This window comes from Dendrobates tinctorius, unplaced genomic scaffold, assembly GCF_039654945.1.
Source record: "Dendrobates tinctorius isolate UK_male_01 unplaced genomic scaffold, ASM3965494v1 ptg000019l, whole genome shotgun sequence".
Taxonomy (NCBI): Eukaryota; Metazoa; Chordata; class Amphibia; order Anura; family Dendrobatidae; genus Dendrobates; species Dendrobates tinctorius.
The window spans coordinates 25,224,264-25,250,565 of NW_027361687.1; the positions used below are offsets into that span (position 1 = coordinate 25,224,264).

General features: G+C 44.5%; 1 long non-coding RNA gene across 1 annotated transcript; it reads left to right on the plus strand.

Moving 5' to 3' along the window:
* The first annotated feature begins 24,640 nt into the window (after positions 1–24,640).
* LOC141082687 (uncharacterized) lies at positions 24,641–25,757 on the plus strand. The gene is made up of 4 exons (XR_012230549.1): positions 24,641–24,907; positions 25,004–25,076; positions 25,194–25,348; positions 25,434–25,757. It is a non-coding gene; the product is annotated as an uncharacterized lncRNA (long non-coding RNA).
* Positions 25,758–26,302: the final 545 nt, after the last annotated feature.

Below are 26,302 nucleotides of genomic sequence, written 5' to 3' on the forward strand. Positions count from 1 at the left end.
ACGGGATGATGTGTGATATTAGGGTTAGTAAGCCAGTGGATCTGGCTGATGGGATGATCTGGGATATTAGTGGTAGTTGTCCAGTGGCTCTGGCTGATGGGATGATGTGGGATATTAGAGGTAGTAGTCCGGTGGCTCTGATGGAATGATGTGGGATATTAGGGGTAATAATCCGGAGGCTCTGACGGGATTATGTGTGATATTAGGGGTAGTAATGTGGCGCCCCTGAGGCTTCAGTCACCACAGAGGTACTGCACATCCTTCTGAGGTGTGGTACCCCACCATCCAGGTAAGGTGGAGGCTCCTAACCACGCTCCAACACCTGCATCCCACACAACACAGTAGTTCAGCAAAGCCACATTGCGGCTCCCTGCTTGGAGTGTAGCAGAGCACCTTTGGTGGCTCCCTGCTTGGAACACTAAACGTGCTGGGAGGCGGGTGGAGTTTAGTACGCATAAAAAGAGCGGGAAGGTTTAGGATTACAGTCAGTTGCAGTTGGAGTCAGAGTCAGAGCAGAGATGGATGGATGAAGGAAGTGCTGCAGCAGGTCACAGTGACCTGGGCCTGCTGGCACGGGAAAGAGAGAGGAAAGAAGGAGAAAGACATAGACTGACATCCTAGCCTTCCATAAGAAGGGAAGAACAGAACGGAACGTAAGGAGAATAAGAGGACGGTGGGAACCGGGTTAGAAGAGAACCCCTTCCAGTCCTAGGCGCAAGGCCAGGGCCCGGTCCCCAAGGTTGTTCGGATACTGATGATCCTGCAACAGACACCGGAGGAATAGGAAGCTGTAAATGCTATATTCCCACACAAGACTTGGGGGCACAACAGCAACTTGGATAGTGAGCCGGGACTCAGGAGTAAGGAGTCCCCGAAGCAGGCTACAGCTGTCTGCTGTACAAGTAGAGTTGATAGGAACATCTGTCAGGAGGCACTCCAGTGTAACTCAGTACTGGGAGTACTTCACTAAAAGGTGCTATAAGAGGAGACGTTCAGAAAGGCACATGTTGGCGGAGTGTTGGAGGGGAGCATTCCATCTTGCCTGGAGGTTGACTGAGTCCCTGGCCCGGAGGACACGGCACGGAGGCAGGCTGTCAGAGACACCGCACTGAACTTGCTCACTGAGCCAGTGCGCGTGTCCTGAGTAAAGCAAACTGTGCTCAAAGCTACCTGTGGAGCGGGCAGCAACCGAATAGATGTGTACTTCAGAGCTGCAGGTCCTGAAGCACGTGACTGCTAGAGGCGTGGCCTAAACTCCACAGAGCTAGGAGCTGCAAGACAATTCCTAGCAGAGTAACTGCGAGACAAAGTTACCAAGGGACATAGACAGGGAGAATAGTCAGGACGTATCCAATGAGTCACACACAGAGATAGCTGTAGGGTACCAAAGGGGGCGAGCAGAGAGTAGTCAGGTCACATGCAATGAGTCATACACAGATAGTTGCAAGGTACAAGAGGGGCGAGCAGAGAGTAGTCAGGTCACATGCAATGAGTCATACACAGATAATACCGCAGTACAAAATCAACAGGCAAACTCACAACGGGAAACAGAATCGGGTCAGAACCATATAAACAAGCTATAGCAACAAACAGGCACACGGGGGTCAGCACACTAGGCCAATGGCAAAAATATAACTGGCAGGGATTGAAGCTACCCAGGGGTTTATGAAGTTCTCCCAGAACCAGAAAGAGGCCACAATCATTAACCCCAAGTGTGCAGGTCAAAACCTGCACAGAGCTCCAGACATTAACCCCCGGTGTGCAGCTCAAAAACCCGCACTGGGATCATGACAGTACCCCCCTCTCAACGGGGGGCCTCCGGACCCCCAGGCTTCCCCGGGTACTTGGCATGGAACGCCTGAACCAGGCGATCTGCATGTACCAAGCGAGCAGGGACCCATGAGCGCTCTTCTGGTCCATATCCCTTCCAGTGGACCAGGTACTGCAAAGAGCGGCGCACCCGCCGAGAGTCCACAATATGTCCGACCTCATACTCCAATTGACCCTCCACCAGCACTGGAGGAACAACAGTCTCAGAGTTCTCTTTGACAGATCCTGCTGGTTTCAACAGAGACTTATGGAACACATTAGATATTTTTAAGGAGGCGGGGAGACGCAACCTATATGCCACAGGGTTGACTATCTCCATAATCTCGTACGGACCAATGAACTTTGGTCCCATCTTAACTGATGGTACCTTTAAGTTGATGTTACGCGTGGAGAGCCAAACCTTCTCTCCCACCTGAAACATGTCTCCCGAGGCTCTCTTTTTGTCCGCAAAATATTTGTATCTCCCCTGGGCTCGAGAGATATTACGCTGGACCTCAGCCCAGAGGTCTTTTAACCGTTGAACGGACCCCTCTGCTCCTGGACAACCGGAATCCACCCGAGAAAACTCCCCAAAATGCGGATTAAAGCCATAGTTAATCAGGAATGGGGACATGTTGGTGGACTGACTCACCCGGTTGTTAAAAGCGAATTCAGCCAACGGTAAAGCATCACACCAATCCTCCTGTCTGGCGGAGGTCAGACACCTGAGAATTTGCTCCAAGGATTGATTGGTGCGTTCTGTTTGACCATTACTCTCCGGGTGATATGCCGACGAGAAGGAGAGTGAGATGCCCAATTTCATACAGAACGCCCTCCAAAATTTGGCCACAAACTGCACACCTCAGTCAGACACAACATTCAGGGGTACCCCATGCAATCGGACCACATGCTGCACAAACAATCTTGACAACGTTTCTGCTGAAGGTAATGCTGCCAAGGGAATGAAATGTGCCTGTTTAGAAAACCTATCCACCACCACCCAGATCACGGTATTGCCCCTGGAAGGTGGAACGCCGGTAATAAAATCCATGGAAAGATGAGTCCATGGCCTATCAGGAACCGGTAAAGGTATGAGTTCCCCAGCCGGTCGGTTATGCGAGCTTTTGGAACGGGCACATATGCCACAAGCAGAAACAAATTCCTTGACATCGGACCTTAACGAAGGCCACCAAAAACCCCTGGCTACTGCCTCTCTAGTGGCCGTGATACCTGGATGAGCACTCAGCCTAGAATCATGAAACTCCTGCAGAAGTCTAGGCCGCAATGAATCTGGAACAAACAGTTTATCGCTTGGCCTGGTTGCCGGAGCTAGGGCCTGAGCCCTTAGGATTTCTTGTTCCAACTCAGTTGAGACCCCCGCCACTACCACCCCTGGGGGAAGAATGGAGGACGGCGGCTCAGGGGGAGACACTGGATCAAAACTTCTGGACAGGGCATCCGCTTTAACATTTTTGGACCCCGGTCGAAAAGTAATTGAGAACTGAAATCGTGAAAAAAAAAGTGACCAACGGGCCTGTCTAGGAGTAAGCCTCTTAGCAGATTCAAGGTATACCAAATTTTTGTGATCCGTGACAACCGTGATAGGGTGAGCCGCCCCTTCCAAAAAGTGCCTCCATTCCTCAAATGCCAGCTTGACCGCAAGAAGTTCTCTATTGCCTACATCATAGTTTTTCTCAGCTGAAGAGAACTTCTTGGAGAAGAAGGCACAGGGTTTGAGATTGGTAAGGGTGGCCGGACCCTGGGACAGCACAGCCCCCACCCCCACTTCAGAAGCATCCACCTCCACAATGAATGGTTTGGACGGGTCAGGTTGCACCAACACCGGGGCAGACATGAAACATTTCTTAATCGCAGAGAAGGATTCCTTAGCAAGTACAGACCAATTTTTTACATCAGCTCCCTTCTGGGTAAGATCCGTGAGTGGTTTCACCACTTGTGAGAAACCTTTAATGAATCTCCGGTAATAGTTCGCAAATCCTAAGAAGCGCTGGAGCCCCTTGAGATCTTGAGGCTGAACCCAGTCAGCGATCGCCAGCACCTACTTAGGATCCATACGAAACCCCTCACAGGACACAATCAACCCCAAAAAAGACAGCTCCTGTACAAAAAATGAACATTTTTCCAATTTGGCGAACAATTGGTTCTCCCTGAGTCTCTGGAGAACTGTCTTTAGATGTTGCAAGTGAGATTGACTGTCCGGGGAATACACCAAAATATCATCCAAATAAATAATAACAAAACGGCCTATCAGATCAGAAAACACAACATTGATGACATTTTGGAAAATAGCGGGTGCATTAGTTAACCCAAATGGCATTACCAGGTTCTCAAAGAGTCCTTCTGATGTGAGGAATGCCGTTTTCCACTCGTCCCCTTCCCGAACCCTTATCAGATTGTAGGCCCCCCGCAGATCTAACTTGGAGAACCATTGGGCCCCAGCTAACTGGTTACATAAGTCTGGGATGAGGGGAAGCGGGTAAGAGTTCCTAACCGTTATCTTGTTCAGTTCCCGAAAGTCGAGGCACGGCCGCAAACCACCATCTTTTTTCTTCACAAAGAAGAACCCTGCTGCCACAGAAGGCCTGATATGCCCTTTGCGGAGACTCTCAGCTATGTACTCCTTCATGGCTTGGCGCTCAGGCCCAGACAAATTGAACAATCGAGCCTTAGGTAACTTGGCTCCGGGTACTAAATCAATGGCACAATCATAGGGTCTATGTGGTGGCAGCGCCTCAGCCTCACTTTCGGAAAAAACGTCTTCGAAATCTTTCAGGTACTCCGGAATACCTTCCAGATCGACAGACGACACAGACACGGATTTAACAGCGTTAACAAGATGTCCCCGGTTACCACATTTTTATTGCATCCCCATTGAGTGATTTCCCCTGTAACCCAATCAATGGTAGGATTATGGCGTTGAAGCCAAGGCATCCCCAGTACCAGTCCTGCAGGCAAGTTATCTAGCACCAGACAACTTAGTTTCTCCACATGAGTGGAACCCACTTTTAGAGAAAAATGTTCAGACCTGCAACAGATACCGTCTTGGTTAAGAGGAGATGAGTCAATTGCCACAAGTTTAACAGGATCATGAAGCCTGACTGTCCCTATCTTATTAAGAGTCATAACCTTGGTATCAATCAGGTTCACAGCCGAACCGCAGTCAATAAAAGCAGTAGTCTGAACAGGACCATAACCAAGTTCCAGTTCCACCTGCAGCACCATTTTTGCACATGAGGAAAATTGTACCTGAAGGTCTGGGTAGCCTCCTCGATTACTACCCAGACCTAGTCGTTTCCCGCCATCTTGGAGGATGACGGACAGGAGGGGCAGTCCTTCTTCCAATGTCCAGATTTCCCACAATAGAAGCACAACTGCTTTTCCCGGCGGCGTCTTCTTTCTTTTCCCTCACAGGTGACAGCGCTCACCTCCATAGCCATAGGAAGAGACTGGGTCTCATCTCCACTGAAGAATAAGGGCGATTCCCGTTGCATAATGCCTCTAGCCCGCAGCCTGCGATCCATGCGAACCGCTTGGACCATGGCATCCTCCAGGGAGTCAGGCGGAGGATGGAGTGCCAAAGCATCCTTCAGACGTTCACACAGGCCTCTGTGGAACAGCCCCCGGGAAATCTCCGCTGCCCAACGTCTGAATTCAGTACAGAACCATTCGGCCGAGTGCTCCCCCTGACAGACACTCATTACTTTGTCCTCAGCCAACCGCACTCTATCAGGCTCATAATAAATAAGCCCTAAGGCTTCAAAAAATGCATCCACAGACATTCTCTCAGGGGCAGAAGAGGAAAGCAAGAACGTCCAGGCTTGTGGGGACCCCCTAAGCAGGGACATCACTACCCCCACCCTCTGTTTCTCATCCCCAGAGGAGCGGGGTCTCAAAGAAAAAAAAAAGCTTACAGCCCTCCTTAAATGCCCTGAAGTCATCCTTGTTACCAGAAAATATATCTGGCAATTTAACCGGGGATTCAGGTGGGACTAAAATGACATCTCTATTCCCCACCTGCTGGAAGCCTGTGGAAAGTACCCCTGAACTGAGTCCTCAACCCGCCGTTGGGACTGGGCCAGAGATTGGTGTTCCAAACTAAGCTTCTGCAGTGACTGAGTCAAGCTTTTCACCTGCTCAGATAAAGCACACATTGGGTCCATGCTGCAGAAGTGAGGAGAGAGAAAGAAAAAAAAAAAATTGTAGGCCAGTTATAATGTCAGGAACACCGCACTGAACTTGCTCACTGAGCCAGTGCGCGTGCCCCGAGTAAAGCGAACAGTGCTCAAAGCTACCTGTGGAGCGGGCAGCAACCGAATAGATGCGTACTTCAGAGCCGCAGGACCTGAAGCACGTGACTGCTAGAGGCGTGGCCTAAACTCCACAGAGCTAGGAGCTGCAAGACAATTCCTAGCAGAGTAACTGCGAGACAAAGTTACCAAGGGCATAGACAGTGAGAATAGTCAGGACGTAGCCAATGAGTCACACACAGAGATAGCTGCAAGGTACCAGAGGGGCGAGCAGAGAGTAGTCAGATCACAGGCAATGAGTCATACACAGATAGTTGCAAGGTACCAGAGGGGCGAGCAGAGAGTAGTCAGGTCACAGGCAATGAGTCATACACAGATAATAACGCAGTACAGAATCAACAGGCAAACTCAAAACGGGAAACAGAATCGGGTCAGAACCATATAAACAAGCTATAGCAACAAACAGGCACACGGGGGTCAGCACACTCGGCCAATGGCAAAAGTATAACTGGCAGGGATTGAAGCTACCCAGGGGTTTAAGAAGCTCTCCCAGAACCAGAAAGAGGCCACAATCATTAACCCCAAGTGTGCGGTCAAAACCTGCACAGAGCTCCAGACATTAACCCCCGGTGTGCAGCTCAAAAACCCGCACTGGGATCATGACACAGGCACCTGTGTGAACTGCAAACTGTGATTAAAGCTTTGGAACTACATGTCCCGGTGTCCTTCACTTATTCCTGCACCAGCACACTCCGCACCACTACATCTGGGTACCAGCTTCTACACTGCCTGCGCCTCTCCTCCATTACCACATCCCCACTGTCCCGGGACTACAGCTCCACCTGTGGGGAGCTTCACCATCTTGGCTGCACCACACCATCAGTCCCAGAGCATCTGCATGCAGCGTCGGCCTAACCTCTTCATTGCCGAACACCACAGATGGCATCACGAACTATTCATAAACTCTATCCCATCATACATTCATTCCCCTATCACCATGGAGCTCCCAGGGCCACGGACCGGGTCACAGCTTCCGTGACAGCTCCCATTGAGATCAACGGACCCGGTACCGAGTACCCCGCAAGCCCTGGTCTCTGAGGGGGCGCTCCATTTATCTGGTGGCTCTGGCTGATAGTGGTAGTTGTCCAGTGGCTCTGGCTGACAGGATGATGTGGGATATTAGGGGTAGTAGTCTGGTGGCTCTGACGAGATGATGTGGGATATTAGTAGTAATAGTCCGGTGGCTCTGACGGGATGATGTTGGATATTAATGGTAGTTGTCCGGTGACTCTGGCTGTCCGGTGGCTTTGACGGGATGATGTGGGATATTAGTAGTCCGGTGGCTCTGACGGGAAGATGTGGGATGTTAGGGCTAGTAGTCCGGTGGCTCTGGCTGAAGGGATGATGTGGGATATTAGTGGTAGCAGTCCGGTGGCTCTGGCTGAAGGGATGATGTGGGATTTTAGGGGAAGTAGTCAGGTGGCTCTGGCTGACGGGACGATGTGGGATATTAGTGGTAGTTGTCCGGTGGCTCTGGCTGATGGGATGATGTGGAATATTAGGGGTAGTAGTCCTGTGGCTCTGGCTGACGGGATGATGTGGGATATTATAGTGAATGTGGCTATGCAGAGTGGGCGGGGCTATACACTCAGCTTTATATATATAGATATAATCATTATTATTTGTTACAACTAACCGAGTTAGTTACTATGCCCGGGAAGCGCTGGGCTCTTCAGCTAGTTATTTATAACAATGATATTTTATTTACGCAGAATATTACTATAATATGTAAAAGATTATGTTAAAAACACATGACAGATGGATGCTAGGTGAGAAAATAATCGCACACTTGCATAGCACTAGCATGTAATATGGAATGACACATGACAACTTTTTTGGCTGAGTGTTTTATCGGTTTTATATCTGCAGATGTAAGTGAACCTTAACCCCTTTCTGCCAGCAGACATACTATCCCGTCCATGTGCCCTGGGACTTAATTCTCAGGGATGGGATAGTACGTCATAGCGATCAGCGGCGCCCACGTGGTGAGCGCCGCTGATCGCGGCCGGGTGTCAGCTGATTATCACAGCTGACACCCGGCACAATGTGACGTTAACCCCTTGTACCGGGGGTTAAAGGGAAACATCGGCAGGGAGGGGGCTCCCTCCGTGCTTCCCTGAGCCCCCCCACGGCAGCGCAATGTGCAGCGCTGCTGCGGGGGGCTCTTTCCCTACAGGCCCCCGGATCCAAGATGGCGACGGGGACCTTCGGGGGCCTGTAGGGAGCTGACTTCCTCACTGCCTGCAAAGCGCAGGCATGAAGAAGTCTGCAGCAGTGCCTGTAACAGATCTCTGATCTGTCACAGTGATCTGTGATGTGACAGATAAGCGATCTGTCACAGGACAGTGATGTCCCACCTGGGACAATGTAATAAAGTTAAAAAAAAATGTAAAAATAATTTTAAAAAAATCGCTAAATAAATTAGTAAAAAAAAAAAAATATTCCCCAATAAATTCATTTTTTGAAAATAAAAGAAAAAACAATAAAAGTATACATATTTGGTATCACCGCGTCCGTAACGACCCTCCCTATAAAACTGTACCATTAGTTAACCCCTTTAACGAACCCCTTAAAAAATAAAAATAAAAAATGAAGCAAAAAATAATGATTCATTATCATACCACCGAACAAAAAGTGCAATAACGCGCGATCAAAAAGACGCATATAAATATCCATGGTACCGCTGAAAACGTCAGCTTGTCCCGCAAAAAGCAAGCTGCCATACAGCATCATCCGCAAAAAAATAAAAAAGTTATATCTCGCAGAATAAAACGATGCAAAAATAATTATTTTTTATATAAAATAGTTTTCATTGCATAAAACTGACAAAACATAAAAAAAGACCTAAATGAGGTATCGCTGTAACCGTACTGACCCGAAGAATAAAAGGGCTTTATCAATTTTACCGCACGCGGAACGGTGTAAACGCACCCCTCCAAAAGAAATTCATGAAACGCTGGTTTTAGTTCATTCTGCATCCCAAAAATAGGAATAAAAAGCGATCAAAAAAGTCACATGCCCGACAATGGTACCAATAAAAACGTCAACTCGTCCCGCAAAAAATAAGACCTCACATGACTCGGTGGGTCAAAATACGGAAAAATTATAGCTCTCAATATGTGGTGATGCAAAAACTATTTTTACAATAAAAAGCGTCTTTTAGCGTGCGACAGCCGCCAAACATAAAAACCGCCATAAATAGTAAATCAAACCCCCCATTATCACCCCCTTAGTTAGGGAAAAATAATAAAATTAAAAGAAAATGTATTTATTTCCATTTTCCCATTAGGGTTAGGGCTAGGGCTAGAGTTAGGTCTAAGGTTAGGGTTAGGGCTAGGGTTAGGGTTAGGGCTAGGGTTAGGGCTGAGATTAGGGTTAGGGGTGTGTTGGGGTTAGGGTTGGAGTTATAATTGGGGGGTTTCCACTGTTTGGGCACATCAGGTGCGCTCCAAATGCAACATGGCATCTGATCTCAATTCCTGCCAATTCTGCGTTGAAAAAGTCAAATGGTGCTCCTTCCCTTCCAAGCTCTGTCATGCGCCCAAACAGTGTTTTACCCCCACATATAGGGTATCAGCATACTCAGGACAAATTGCAAAACAACTTTTGGGGTCCAATTTCTCCTGTTACCCTTAGGAAAATAAAAAATTGGGGGCAAAAATATCATTTTTGTGGAAAAAAATGATTTTTTTATTTTCACGCCCAGGCGTTATAAACTTCTGTGAAGCACTGGGGAGTTCAAAGTGCTCACCACACATCTAGATAAGTTCCTTAGGGGGTCTAGTTTTCCAAAATGGGATCACTTTTGGGGGATTTCCACTGTTTAGGTACATCAGGGGCTCTCCAAAAGCAACATGACACCCGCAGACCATTCCATCAAAGTCTGCATTCCAAAACGTCACTACTTCCCTTCCGAGCCCCGATGTGTGCCCATACAGTAGTTTTCTTCCACATATGGGGTATCAGCGTACTCAGGACAAATTGGACAACAACTTTTGGGGTCCAATTTCTCCTTGTACCCTTGGGAAAATAAAAAAATTGGTGACTGAAAGATCATGTTTGTGGAAAAAATACTATTTTTTTATTTTTACGCCTGGGCGTTATAAACTTCTGTGAAGCACTGGGGGGTTCAAAGTGCTCACCACACATCTAGATAAGTTCCTTGGGGGGTCTAGTTTACAAAATGGTGTCATTTGTGCGGGGTTTCCACTGTTTAGGTACATCAGGCGTTTTCCAATCGCGACATGGTGTCCGATCTCAATTCCAGCCAAAAACGTCAAATGGCGCTGCTTCCCTTCCGAGCTCTGCCATGCGCCCAAATAGTGGTTTACCCCCACATTTGGGGTATCAGCGTACTCAGGACAAATTGCACAATAACTTTTAGGGTGCTGTTACCCTTGGAAAAATAAGACTTGAGGGTGAAAAGATCATTTTTGTGGAAAAAATATGATTTTTTAATTGTACCACTGTACGTTATAAACTTCTGTGAAGCCCTTGTGGGTTCAAAGTTCTCACCACATATCTAGATAAGTTCCTTGGGGGTCTAGTTTCCAAAATGGGGTCGCTTGTGGGGGGTTTCCACTGTTTAGGTACATCAGGGGCTCTCTAAACGCGACTTGGTGTTCGATCTGAATTCCAGCCTATTTTGCATTGAAAAAGTCAAACGGCGCTCCTTCTCTTCTGAGCTCTGCCATGCGCCGAATCAGTGGTTCCCTCCCACATATCAGGTATCACTCAGGACAAATTGCACAATAACTTTTACAGTCCAATTTCTCCTGTTACCCTTGGTAAAATAAAAAAAATTGAACCTGAAGTATTTTTTTGGGAAAAAAAGTTAAGTTAAACAGTGCAAAATATTTACTGAAACCCAACTGCAAAAACAGTTTTTAATGTCAAATATAGAGATGAGCGACTTTTCCTCTTTTAGGGTCGAGTCGGGTTTCATGAAACCCGACTTTCTCAAAAGTCGAGTCGAACTATCGGGAAAAGTCGAAGGTCCGACTGAAACACGAAACCCAATGCAAGTCAATGGGGAAGCAAAGTCAGCAGGGAGTGGAGGACACCTACATGCCGGTCCGCTTTATTAAAGTGCGCAAAATCTCTCTTTCTCTCCCTGGACACTGCACATGTCATCTCGTTGCCCACAGTGTACGCCCTTGCTCAATGGCTGAAAAAAGTCACGTGCAAGCATTCTGGGAAATCCGACGCGAAATCCGACTTTGGCTCTCGTTTTGCCGACCGCATGCCCGACTTCACGCTGTGGTCGGGTTTCGGTCGGCGAAACCCGACTTTGCCATAAGTCGGCGACTTATGAATCTGGCCAACCTGTTTCTCTCAACTCTAGTCAAATACATAAAGTAAAAAAAAAAAATGTTCCAGAAGGTGGACAACAGGAAAAAGTAATCCTGGTCAAGCACTTTCTAACTGTTTTAGGAGATTAAGGCTTTGTCGATTCCCACAGGCAAATTGCTAAAATCAAAGGCTATGGGTAAATCTTCCCTATTAGCCAAGGTACAAGTATGAGACCATGACCTTTAAAGCTTTAACATAACTGAAAGTGGGATATTTCGAAGAGAACGGCCCCCACCTGAAGTGTTCGCTAATGTCGCTTTTCAATGAGAATTTGAAAAATATTCCTCCATTATGTGACACTACTGCATAAGGCAGCAGTGCCACCTAGTGACTAGCATACTGTTATACAGCTGTGTATTACGCAGCTATTAACCCCGTGTTGTCAGGTTAATAGAGTTTGGAGACACGACAGGATCCCTTTAATTGATGCATGCGTTATAGCTGGGCTAGACATAGACAGTGATTGTGATGCCTGTTGCAGATTTCAGCAGAATCATTTAGTTTTCAGAATTATAATAATAATCTTTATATAGCACTAACATATTCCGCAGCGCTTTACAGTTTTGCACACATTATCATCACTGTCCCCATTGGGGCTCACAATCTAGATTCCCTATCAGTATGTCTTGGGAATGTGGGAGGAAACCCACACAAACACGGGGAGAACATACAAACTCCTCACAGATGTTGTCCTTGGTGGGATTTGAACTTAGGACCCAAGTGCTGCTAGGCTGCAGTGCTAACCACTGAGCCACCGTGCCACCCAGAATTTCAGATTTAACCTGTTGTGCAGCCAGCCTCTTATTCATGCTGCCTGCGATTTGCCGCTGCCGGCTGTAAACACATTAACTTTATTCTGTGAGTCATTAACATTATTTTAATATAAAATGTGTGACTTTTTGATTGAAAATGCAATAAATGATAAGAGGTCAAACTATTTTGTATTGTTTTCTGTAATAACTGAATTTTTTAAGTGAAAAATGGCAATTTGGAAAAAAAAATTTAAAAACTTTTTTTTGTTTTTTTGCTTTTTTTTCCTAGTTAAATCTATGGGACATGAAAATTTAAGTTTCTGATTGGCAATATTTTAGTATTGCAGTGTATTATACCTTCTAGTAGTACAGAAATTATGTGAAAATTTAGTTAAAAACAACTTTTATTAATCGTTTTTTTAAAGTGTGACCAATATAGGCAATTAACGGACAGTAGATTCTTTATACAACCATACTATCCCAACAAACAAACAGTACTCAATGTATATATATTGTGAGGCAGGGAGGGGGATCATATGCGAGGATCGATATGTATCCCCCAGGAGACGGACAGAGTCCTATTAGGAGTGCCTTGTGGTCACAGCAGGATGGCTGTGAGTAACAAGGTAATGTAAAAGTAAGCGTGGACCTGGTCAAGCTATTTGGCCAAGGTGTAAGGATTCCGGACTTTCCTTTGTGCCTGTTTGCCCTTATTGAAGATGGATTCTTGCATCTTGCCCTGTCATGGAACTTCTTGTCTGTTTTATGATTTAAGTCAACGTCATGTGTTCTTCTTTGCCTGAGTATTTTGTTGCTGTTGGCTCTTGAGCTCCTGAATGTCTACTGGTGGACTCCCTGCTGCTGCTCGTTACTTGGCGCTCTGCCTCTCCATGCTCTACTGCCTACAGTCACCTGTTCCATCTCCCGAATAACTGCTATCTGGACTTCCAGTGAGGAGCTGTTCGCCTCTGGAACTGCTGTGGCCATTAAGGCATCCTGATGTCACCATCTCCTCTTGGTCTGTGTTTGAGTGGGCTGCGGTGCGGGACTTGTGCGGGACTTTCAGCCCAAAAGGTACATATAGTGACCTTCCTCTTTTAATGCTACTTCTGCAAATTGCTGGACTTCTATGTCTAGGTGCCGTGTGCATTTCCACCTATATGATTGCTGGACTTCTACACGTTAGTGCGGTGTGCGTGCTCATCCATAATATTGTTGGACTTCCTCTTTAAGGACCGTGTGCTTCCTCTTGTATATACTGCTGGACTCTCATGTTTAGTGCCTACTGCACACCTGCGTCATATTACAGTTGGACTGGTTCATATTAGCGGTCGCGCTCCGCTCTTCAGTTTCACTGGACACTACTATATTGTGCTCTGCTTTCGTTACTATTGCAGGAAATGCTCTGTTAGTTTTGCTTCACTTGCATCATTCTATATTGTGCTGTGTTTTTGTTACTACTGCAGGAAATGCTCTGTTAGTTTTGCTACACTTGCATCATTCTATATTGTGCTGTGTTTTTGTTACTATTGCAGGAAGTGCTCTGTTAGTTTTGTTTCCCTTCTTAATATACTTATTTACATCAGCTTTGGTCTCAGTCTCGTTATCCCACGCAATCAGATTAGTACCCTTACAATTCATACAAAAGGCAATGTTCAGGAAAACCCGGTATGGGCTTTTATTTTTGAAACGGACTACAGGAAGGTAGTGGGGCGGTCTGCTTTCTACAGGTTGGGTCTTGCAAGTGGCCCATGGCTGCAGATTCCAGTTTTTAAAAAAACCCTGCAGTATAGTGTTTGGGTGTGTCAGTTTGGAGTTTGCAACTTGCGGAGCAGTCGGCTCTGCAGAAGCTCAGCCTTTGTGAGTTAACACAGAGCCAGCAGAGCAAACTCCTGGCACCCCGCAGCATGATATGGTGGTGCAGTCACCCTCGACAACTGAACTCCCACTGACTGTTTTGCTTCCCAGCTGCTATCCGGAGGATACCGTGTGCTGTACACTATGTGACTGTAGTCATTAAACACGTTTTCTGTGAACTTTTCCTGTGGTCACGGTCTTTCCACTGAACCAACCCCGCTGCACCACAATATATACAGTGTGTGTGTGTATATATATATATATATATATATTGCTCAAAGAAATAAAGGGAACACAAACAGCCTGTTGCAAATGGAATAGTGTTCCCTTTATTTTCTTGAGCAGTATATATATATATATATATATATATATATATATATATCAAGAAAAAACTGGAACAGCACCAAAGCAATACCTTATTGAAGTGCACTCTTCCCCAACCAGTGTTCAATTGGCATAGCAGGATAAGTAGCAAAAAAACAGGGACACACAGCACATGAAGTACAAAAGGTGAACTTTAATGCCCAATGGTGTGGCAACATTTCGGATTTCACATCCGAAACGTTGCCACCCCATTGGTCATTAAAGTTCACCTTTTTTACTTCATGTGCTGTGTGTCCCTGTTTTTTTGCTACATATACAGTATATCTATATATAATATAATATAAGTGTCCCTAGAGAAAGCATATCTCAAAGCAAACCAGCTTAATATATAATTCTATATCTATACATCAGCAGTGGTTGATGAAAGAGCTGGCTTTGGGAGAATTTCATACAATCCAACAGTGGTAGGCAATCATTACCTAAGATTAACGCACTCAGTGGAGTCTGTTTGAGCTCATGTATCTGATATTGTGCCTTTGACTTATTTAGCATACAAAGATAATTCAATATATAGAAATAATGATCAATCTGCAAGAGTACATGAGGTCAGTCAACAACACATCGCAGTGGTCAATATAATAAGTGGAAAGATCTCACTTCCCAAGATGACACCCTCTCAGAGAAATGGATTAGTAATCGTTACATCATCTGGAGTCAGTCAGGGAATTTATCCAAATCTACCTGACCCTCAAGCCCCATACTCCGGCCATTACAAGGTCCATTAACGTCTGACCCTGCTATGTTGTTTTGGCTATGTTCATTCCCTATTACTCCTTCCGATGCGTTTCCTCCATCATGGATTCATCAGGGAAATTTACTCAAGCATTCATAGAGTCCCTAGGGTAAAAAAAAAAACCTTACAACAACCACTAGTTAGTATCACCATCAACCATTGTCCACAAAATGGGACCTGTTATAGCCAGGTAAGTAACCTAAAGGAATGTCCATGCCCATCACTCAAAGATTCCAATATATGAATTAATTATGTCATCCTACCTCATGCCGAATAGTTAGAAATGCCAGTCGTTATATTTCCACCATCCTCACTACATTTGTGGGGCGTCCAGGGCCGCCTTCAGGGCATTACATTGGGCCCCGTCACTTTGGGCCATCGGGCCCCACTGCTCCAGTGGCAGGATTCCGCCAATCAAGTAACTGAACCTGAAGGTTCAGTTACTCTATTGCAGTGCGGGCCCACACGGCAATAGTTAAAGCCGCCAACCAATCGAAGGCTGGCAGCTGACATCAACGCGCACATCGCCGGCGTCTGACTTCATTGTCAATCGCCGGCGAGTGTGCGCTTTCAGCCTGGAGGGAAGATCGCGCGCGGCAAGGAAAGGAAAAAGGTTGCTTTTTTTATTGAAAGCGGCCAGCCGGCACGATGGAGACACGAGGGCAGACTGGAGACATGGGGGCAGACTGGATACATGGGGCAGGAATGGAGACACGGGGGCAGGAATGAGGTTGTTGCACCAAACATATTCCAACACCCCCACTCAACAACTACTTATCCTTTTAGTCCCATTGCGGTTCTAAAGTCCACAAACTTGGCTCTGATATCAGGATGAGTTGTGGTTGCTATGTACAGAAACGCCCCCACTGCTTGTCTGTAACTCACATTGCTGGGTAAAAGATCTTCTTCTCCTTCCGGCATTTATTCACTTCTACTTCTCGTGAACAGGCAGTTTTTGCATCTCTTGCCATGACTGTGGCTCTGGTTCAGAAAGCGTTCTAACCATATAAGAAAGTCATCTAGCTGGGATACCTTTGTTTGGCCTTTATAATCTCCTGACTGGAGGTTGACTTGGTTCTTCTGTGTCTTCCTTGGTGGCTTCAGAGCTTATCCATACTTCAGTGTTTTCATATTAAGCATCTGGGTTTGGTGACGGAGATTCTTGTTCTTGCTTCTTAGCTTGAATAACTGGTGTAACTTCATTCGGAAAGATGCAAAACCCAGTCTGGTGCCGGTGCTCCCAAAAAATATATCATGTACTAAAATAGCTTGAATAAAAAAGTTTTTTATTCTACATATACCAAGTATAGCTAAATTTGTGGCTTTACCTGGCATTCTGTATTTGAAGATAGCAAGCTGTCATGATGGCTTCTCTCCAATACATTGTAGGTAGATTTGCATCAAACAACATACTTCTTCCACTTTCACAGAGAGTACGGTTATTTCTCTCTGCAATGCCATTTTGTTCTGGGTTGTATGGAATGGTAGTCTGGAACACGATTTCATCCTTTTTCAAAAATGGTTTGCACCTTACCCCTTGTGAGAGCAGTAGCTGAGAAGCCGCCAGCAGTGCCTGTCAGATCGCTGATCTGACACAGTGCACTGCAAAGTGTCAGATCAGCGATCTGACAATATGTAGTAATGTCCCCCCCGGGACAATATAATAAAGTAAAAAAAAAAAAACACATGTAAAAATAATAAAAAAAAATTCTAAATAAATAAATAAATTTAAAAAACTGTCTCACTAGTTAATGCCTTTAGTAAACCCCTTAAAAAAAACAAACAATGCTTTATCATCATACCGCTGAACAAAAAGTGCAATAACGCGCGATCAAAAAGACAGATGTCCTGTCCATGAAATCGCCTTGGAGTCAATTGTCCAATTACTTTTGGTCCCTTTAAAAATAGGGTGGCACATGTTAAGGAGCTGAAACTCCTAAACCCTTTATCCAATTTTAATGTGGATGCCCTCAAATGAAAGCTGAAAGTCTGAACTTCAACTGCATCTGAATTGTTTTGTTTAAAATTCATTGTGGTAATGTCTAGAACCAAAATTAGAAAAATGTTGTCTCTGTCCAAATATATATGGACCTAACTATATAAATAAACATGGTACCACTAAAAATGTCATCTTTTCACTCAAAAAACGAGCTGCCATACAGTGTTATCAGGGAAAAATTAAAAAAGTTATAGCTCGCAGAATAGAGCGATGCACAAATAATTATTTTTTTATATAAAATTGCTTTTATTGTATAAAAGTGCGAAAACATAAAAAAACGGTATAAATGAGGTATCGCTGTAATCGTACTAACCCGAAGAATAAAACTGCTTTATCAATTTCACCACACGCGGAACGGTATAAACGCCCCCCCCCCAAAAAAGAAATTCATGAAATGCTGGTTTTTGTTAATTCTGCCTCCCAAATATCGTAATAAAAGCGATCAAAAAAGTCACGTGCCCGAAAATGGTACCAGTAAAAACGTCAACTCGTCCCACAAAAAATAAGACCTCACATGACTCTGAGGATCAAAATATGGAAAAATTATAGCTCTCAACATGTGGTGATGCAAAAACTATTTTTTACAATAAAAAACATCTTTTAGCGTGTGACAGCTGCCAAACATAAAAACCCTCTATAAATAGTAAATCAAACCCCCCTTTATCACCCCCTTGGTTAGGGAAAAATAATAAAATTTTTAAGAAAATGTATTTATTTCCATTTTCCCATTAGGGTTAGGGTTAGAGCTAGGGTTAGGGCTAGGGTTAGGGTTGGGATTAGGGTTAGGGTTGGAGTTAGAATTGGGGGGTTTCCACTGTTCAGGTACATCAGGGGGTCTCCAAATGCAACATGGTGTCTGATCTCAATTCCAGCCAATTCTGCATTGAAAAAGTCAAACGGTGCTCCTTCCCTTCCAAGCTCTGCCATGAGCCCAGACAGTGGTTTACCCCCCACATATGGGGTGTCAGCCTACTCAAGACAAATTGCACAACAACTTTTGGGGTCCAATTTCTCCTGTTATCCTTGGGGGAAAAAAATTGGGAGCAAAAACATAATTTTTGTGGAAAAAAATGTGATTTTTTTATTTTTATGGCTTAACATTATAAACTTCTGTGAAGGACTTGGGGGTTCAAAGTGCTCACCACACAGCTAGATAAGTTCCTTGGGGGTCTAGTTTCCAAAATGGGGTCACTTATGGGGGGTTTCCATTGTTTACGCACATCAGGGGCTCTCTAAACGCGACATGACACCCACAGACCATTCCATCGAAGTCTGCATTCCAATATGTCACTACATCCCTTCCGAGCCCCGACGTGTGCCCGTACAGTAGTTTACTCCCACATATGGGATATAAGTGTACTCAGGACAAATTGCACAACAACTTTTGGGGTCCAATTTCTCCTGTTACCCTTGGAAAAATAAAAAATTGGGAGCAAAAATATCATGTTTGGGGAAAAAATATGATTTTTTTATTTTGATACCCGGGTGTTATAAACTTCTGTGAAGCACTTGGGGGTTCAAAGTGCTGACCACACATCTAGATAAGTTCCTTGGGGGGGTCTAGTTTCCAAAATGAGGTCACTTGTGGGGGGTTCCACTGTTCAGGTACATCAGGGGCTTTCCAAACACGACAAGGCGTCAAGCCAGTTGTGTGTTGAAAAAGTCAAACGGCGCTCATTTCGTTCCGAGCTCTGCTATGCACCCAAACAGTGGTTTACTCCCACAAGGGGTATCAGCGTACTCAGGACAAATTGCACAATAACTTTTGAGGTCCTGTTTCCCTTGGGAAAATAAAAATTGAGGGTGAAAAGATCATTTTTGTGGAAAAAAATATGATTTTTTAATTGTACTGCTGTACGTTATAAACTTCTGTGAAGCCCTTGGGGGTTCAAAGTTCTCACCACACATCTAGATAAGTTCCATGGGGGGTCACTTGTGGGGAGTTTCCACTGTTGAGGCACGTCAGGGGCTCTTCAAACGTGACATGGCGTCCGATCTCAATTCCAGCCAATTTTGCTGGAAAGAGCAAAACGGCGATCCTTCCCTTCCGAGCTCTGCCATGCGCCGAAACAGTGGTTCCCACCCATATATCAGATATCAGCGTACTCAGAACAAATTGCACAATAACTTTTATGGTACAATTTCTCCTGTTACCCTTGGTAAAATAAAAAAAATTGGACCTGAAGTAATTTTTTGGTGAAGAAAAGTTCATTTTTTTTTTTTATTAAACATTCAAAAAATTCCTGTGAAGCACCTGAAGGGTTAATAAACTTCTTGAATGAGGTTTTGAGCACCTTGAGGGGTGCAGTTTTTAGAATGGTGTCACTTTTGGGTATTTTTTATCATATAGACCCCTCAAAGTGACTTCAAATGTGATGTGGTCCGTAAAAATAAAATGGTGTTGTAAAAATGAGAAATCGCTGGTCAGCTTTTAACCCTTATAACTTCCTAACAAAAAAAAATTTGGTGTCAAAATTGTGCTGATGTAAAGTAAATATGTGGGAAATGTTATTTATTAAGTATTTTGTGTGCCATATCTCTGTGATTTAAGGGCATGAAAATTCAAAGTTGGAAAATTGCGAAATTTCCATTTTTTTCACAAATTAATGCAAGTTATATGAATGAAATTTTACCACTAACATGAAGTACAATATGTCATGAGAAAACAATGTCAGAATCACCAGGATCCATGGAAGTGTTCCAGAGTTATTACCTCATAAAGGGACAGTGGTCAGAATTTTAAAAATTGGCCCGGTCATTAACATGCAAACCACCCTTGGGGGATAAGGGGTTAAACATTACAGCAAGATATTCTTCAAGTTTCTGTGGAACTTCATCCTTACTGTGAAGCAGGTAGGCGACTGTATATCTGGAGTATTCATCAATAAATGTGAGAAAATATCTCTTCTTGCTAGAAGTTGGAACACTCATTGGACCGCATACATCTGTATGTATCAGATCCAGTGGCTGTGCAGATCTAGTGGTGCTTATTTTAGGAAAGGATTTTCTGGACATTTTCCCTTTAAGACAGCTAGTGCACTTCATCATTTGACTACACTGGTTGATTTCAATACCATTTTCAAGTTGAGCTAGCTTCCTTACTGCTTCTTGGTCTCTGTGTCCAAGACGTCTGTGCCATACATGGATACAGTTCTTATGCAGATCTTGTCTAGCACTGTACACTCTGTCTTTGCATTTTAGTTGATAAAGTTCATCTTGGATTTTCCTTCTGCAAGAGTGTGACCCTTCTTTGAGATGATGCAGCTGTTATCTTTAAAAGTAACTCGTACATTCCCCTTTTGTGTGAGCTTCTTTACTGACACAAGATTGCTTTCATGGCTGGGAACATAGAGAACATCCTTTACTGGGATCTTTCTGCTTTGTGCTGAGGAAACTGGACAGTGAAGGTAGCCGTCTCCTACTCCTTCTGAAGTCATATAATGACCATTAGCTAAGATGACCTTTTCTGACTTGCTTTCATTAAGGTTAGTGAAGAAATCCTTGTTGTTTGTCATATGACTGCTTGCACAGAATCTGCAGTATACACCATATATTTGCAGTTGGGCCTGTACTGGCACTAAATGCAACCTCAACACATGCTGAATCTTATTTTACAGCTGTTTTAACCGTTTGATGACTGTTCTGCTTTTAAGGTGACTCATTCTTGCTTTCCAAATTCTGCAGTCTGCTTTAAGGTGGCCAGGCTTTTTACAGACAAAACATTCATGAGTTTCTCTTAGATTCCTCTTATATTTAGGGAAATCCTGTGTCTTTAATGCTATTTCTGCTCTGGATTCATTACTGCTGCTTACATGCTGTGTTTTTCTCTTGAATTCATCCACAAGTTTGCCTTTAAAATACTCTAGCATCAGCTCATCATCTGGCCGTGCGTCTAGTGCAGTCACAAGTGTGTCATAACTTTCTGGAAGACCACTTAATAGAAGTGCAGCAACATGAAAATCTTTAATTTCTTCTCCAATACCCCTGAGACGCTCCACAATCTCTAAGGTGTTTCTTATTTAATCCTGCATATTCTGTCCATCACTTAGCTTAGACTGATACAGCTTTGAGATTTGATCTTTCATGCACTTTCTGTAACTCACCCCACATCTCCTTTGCAGTTGCACACTTGCATATATGCACAATCTGATTATCATCTACACTGAGGGAGAGCGCGCTTTGTGCTTTCTGATCCTTCTGTAGCCAATCATCTGGTAATGGATGAGGCACTTGTTCCTGAGTATATTTCCAAGTACCTTCTCTTATGAGCAGCAACAATTGCTCTAGTCATGGCAGTCACATATCCCAAATTTGTATCTGCCTTACAGATGTAGCAATCTTCACAGAAACATCCATAATTAAGTTGCTCATTTAAGCAAAGGGGAGAAATTGTATTTAGGTTGAAGGTCCACTTGGCTTCCCTTTGGAGGATCTGTTGGTCCCAAAAACCTCCTCTACAAGATGTCTTCAGATGATTTATCCCCATAAATGTTAATAGTTTTTGATTACCACCATGTATGTTGTTAATATGTCTGGCCAATGGGGTGTCCCTCCTATGCATGATGTCTCCTAGATGGGCCCATATACTCTGCCTAAACTCGTGTTTGGTCTTCCCGGTGTTTTCCAGTCCACAGGTACATGTGGCTTTAAATATTGTTCCTTGCGTGCGACAGTTGACAAAATTAGCAATCTTGAATTCCTTTCCAGGTCAATGATGATGAATGATTTACCTGTGGTAATAAATGCACACGCTATGACGTTGCCACATCTAAAGCACCCTTTGGTGTTTGATATCAGCCATGTTGAATGTGCTGGCTGTGAACCGATCTATCCTTTAGGCTGTGTGCACACGATGCAGATTTGCAGTGGATCCGCAGCGGATTTTACCGCGCAGAAACGTTGAATTTCTGCATTCTGATGTACATTAGGCTTAAAATCAATGTGAAAAAAAAAAATGCTGTGCAGACGCTGCGGATTTTTCCACGCGGTTTTCCCGCGGTACAAAATCCGCAGCATGTTACTTCTTTTGTGCGGTTTTCCATCTCCCCTGTCACCAAATCCGCAGGGGGAAAACCGCAATGGAAAACCGCACAAAAACCACATGAAAACCGCATGAAAAATGAAAGAAATCCGCAGGAAAAATGCAGGTCATTTGACCTGCGGATTTCTTCCATTCTGCGTGGAAAAATCCGCAGGGCCGAAAAGTACGTCTGCACTCAGCCTTAAGGATTGTCCCGTTCTGAATGTGATTTGAGGTTTTGAAGACAGTTTTCCATTGATATCCCCAACGTGAAAAGGTGCAAGCTGCAATAATTGCCCAATATGCAAAAAGAAAGCACAGCAGCACTCTCAGGGAAATTGTTTGCACCTATTCATCTGCATCTTAAAATTTTGAAAGCACATCATGTCTCGGCTCTGGCTAGTCACCCAGGTAGGAAGTCGACCTTGGATCTCTTTTCTCGTCGTTTTTGGTGGCCAAAGTTATTTAACCCCTTTATCCTTGAGAGTGGTTTGCACGTTAATGACCAGGCCAATTTTTGCAATTCTGACCACTGTCCCTATGTGACGTAATACCTCTGTGATTCTGAGAATGTTTTTCCTTGACATATTGTACTTCATGATACTGGTAAAAATTTCTTCAGTATAACTTGCATTTATTTGTGAAAAAAACCCTGCAAATTTGGAAAATTTAGCAACTTTCAAGCTTTGAATTTTCATGCCCTTAAATCACAGATATATGTATAACAAAAACTTAATAAATTATATCTCCCACATGTCTACTTTACATCAGCACAATTTTGGAACCAACATTTTTTTGTTAGGAAGTCATAAGGGTTAAAAGTTGACCAGTGATTTCCCATTTTTACAACACCATTTTTTCAGGGATCACTTGTTAGGTGTTGTGATCCTCCCTCTGCATAGGATGGATCCCAAGCCTTGTCTCCCTCAGCAGTCTCCCATTCTTCTTTGACCACAGCAGAGACGTCAGTCTCAGCATCTTGCTCAGACTCATGCTGTGCTTTGTGTTACTACTGCCTCTCCAGGTTCAGCTATAGTAATTGGCCATAGACAGCGGCGAGCCATCATTCCTGAGGCTTTCTAGGATTCACCCTACTGAGCATGCTTGTGAGGTGACGACCTTTCATTGGTGGTCGGTCGTCACCTGGGCATTCAGTGTCTCACCTGGCTGCAGCTTCATGTTCCCTGTACACAGGCTAAGGTAAATGCTGGATGATACAGCACCTATACAGCGGTTTCTTCACTGTGCCATCTCATTACCCTGCTCATTGTTAATTGCACTTACTTTGCAGCGCTGCTATGCTGCACTCCTGGTGCCCTCTCCTATAGCGCTGGTTCATTTGCCTGTGTTCAGTGTGGGATCACTGGACAGGGCTTACAAGCTCCCCCTCCCCCTTTTTCAGCACAAGTACAACTCTTAGGCTGTGTGCCCACGATGCGATTTTTAAGCGTTTTTGCCGCGATTTTCCGCACGAAAACGTTTAAAAAAACTCATACAGAACGCCCCCCATGCATTCCTATGGCATTCCGCACATGATGTGCTAATGCTGCACTTTTTTCCGCGGCGGAATCGCATTGCGGAAAAAATCGCAGCATGGTCGTTCTTTTGTGCGGAATCGCAAAGAATTGCCGCGATTCCGCACCCATAGGAATGCATGAGAACCACTTATTTCCCGCATGTGGCTATGCCCACCATGCGGGAAGTTAAGCGTCTCATGTGCGGTTGGTACCCACGGTGTGGAGGAGAGGAGACTGTCCTCCAGGCCCTGGGTACCATACCCCTGTAAAAAAAGAATAAAATATAAAAAATCGGGGTATATTTACCGTCCGACGTCACGCGCTGCATTCCCGGGCCTCAGCGTTCCCAGTAATGCCTTGCGGCAAGGGCCTGTGATGACGTAGTCTCGCGTTACTCTAGTGGTCTCGTGAGATCACTATAGCAACGCAAGACCAACATCATCACAGGTCTCGCAAGGTATCGCTGGGAACGGGAGCGTCGCTGAGACTGCGCGGGACGTCGGAAGGTAAATATACCCCTATTTTTTTATTTTATCATTTTTAACATTCTATCTTTTACTATTGATGTCGCATAGGCAGCCTCAATAGTAAAAAGCTGCTCACACTTGTCAAACATTGACGAGTGTGACCAACCTGTCAATCACTTTCCAAGCGATGCTTCAAATCGCTTGGAAAGTGCTTGAATATCGCACGTGAAAATCGCGGCAAAATCGCGAACATAATCGTGGTAAAATCGCGCTGAAAAAACGCGCGATTTCTGCGAAGGAGTCCGGTTTTGAGTGTCCGGATTAAAACGCAACGTGGGCACATAGCCTTAGTGAGTTTTATTACCATAACTAGCTGCTCATTGTTTCTATTTATAGTATCCTCTAAGTGCGTTAACCAATATGCCACCAATCTAGCCATAGCCGCAACGTTCCCATATTCAAGGCATCACTGGCTTGCCTGTTCATATACAGGTAATTTAGTATAGCAGTTATAACATATGGTGTTGTTACCATTACCTATTTTACCCTCATTATTGTTTGCACTTGTACTCTGTTACTTACAGCGCCAGTTTGGGGCAATAAACCTAGTACTCAATACGCTGTCAGCCTATCAACTCCCATATTAGTCCCACAAAGGAGGCTTTGCATGCACCCCTTTTTCTTCACAGGTAATTAATACTTTAGCTTCATCGGGTCCCCGTTTTCACCCTTGACATTCGGACTCTTGTCGCATATGACACGATTATCTGTTATATTGATTCTAGTGCCTTTTCGCCCTCTTGAGCCGCTTCCCAGGAGACGTCTGCTTTACCTTTACGCATCTTGTTACTTATTCAGGTACGAGATGATTGCTCAGAACTCACATTGATATACATCCCCTCCATTTCCTTCATAACATATTGTGTTCATCTTTTGTATAAACCCTTTTTCTAATGTTCTAATCTTCCTTTTCAGTACCACAAGTTGTGTACCCAGTACAGCATACCCTACAGCATATGGGTTTTCCCATACAGCTCCTTTTTTAGGTATCTCCTCTGGTACTCACCTTCTCATCTGACCACCACCTCACGTATGGTGTCACACACCGTATTACTCCAGTGAACCTCACTGTATCCTTTTAATACTCAGATACACTTGTTTTTTCCACCACCATTTTCCGGAACACAATACTGTTTTCCTTATTTACCATCACAGCACAGACTTCGTATCACAGCCCATGGAAGCCAAGGAATTTCACTGAGCTCACTTGAACCTCAATCTTCGGCATTCTAAATCTAAAAAATAATTCATTGGATCGACATATATGTATCTTGTAGTACGTTATGCAATGTTTTGTAGCATCCTATTATTATTGACCTTGTGTATTATCTTGGATGTTAATTGCAATCTTTTTTGCTTTTCTCTTCTAAAATGCACTCAGCTAAATCAACCATGAGAAACTTATTCTGATGAAGGTCTGTTGTTTGACTGAAAACGTTCAAAAGGAATGTGTTGAATTGGATGCGATAACAATAAAGGAACTGTGAAATTGCCTTCGTTTTTGAGTGCCAAGTTTTTTGATATTTTATTCTGCTCAGCTGAGACATAAGTCTCAGCGTCTTGCTCAGACTCATGCTGTGCTTTGTGTTACTGGGTCGCCCTCCCGGTACTCGGTACCGGGCAGGTGTCAGCGGGATGTGTCACAGCAGCGGTGACCCGGTCCGTGTTCCTGGGCGCCCAAGTAATGGGGGTGTGGAAATGGTGGAATGTAGTTAAATGAATAGTTCGTGAAGCCACCTGTGGTGTTCGGCAAGGGAGATGTTAAGCCGACGCTCTATGCAGATCCACTGGGACTGATGGTATGGCGCAGCAAAGACGTAAAAGCTCCCCACAGGTGAAGCTGTAGTCCCAGGGCAGTGTAGATGTTGTTGGCATGGGGATGTAGCAGTGCCGGAAGGGTAGGAAGCATACAAGACACAGCGGGATGCAATTTCTGTACCTTTACTTGATAACTGCAGTCCAGGGTCCTGATTACAGATGGTAACGGAGCAGACTAGCCTGGAAGCAATTCAGGGATTCTCTCT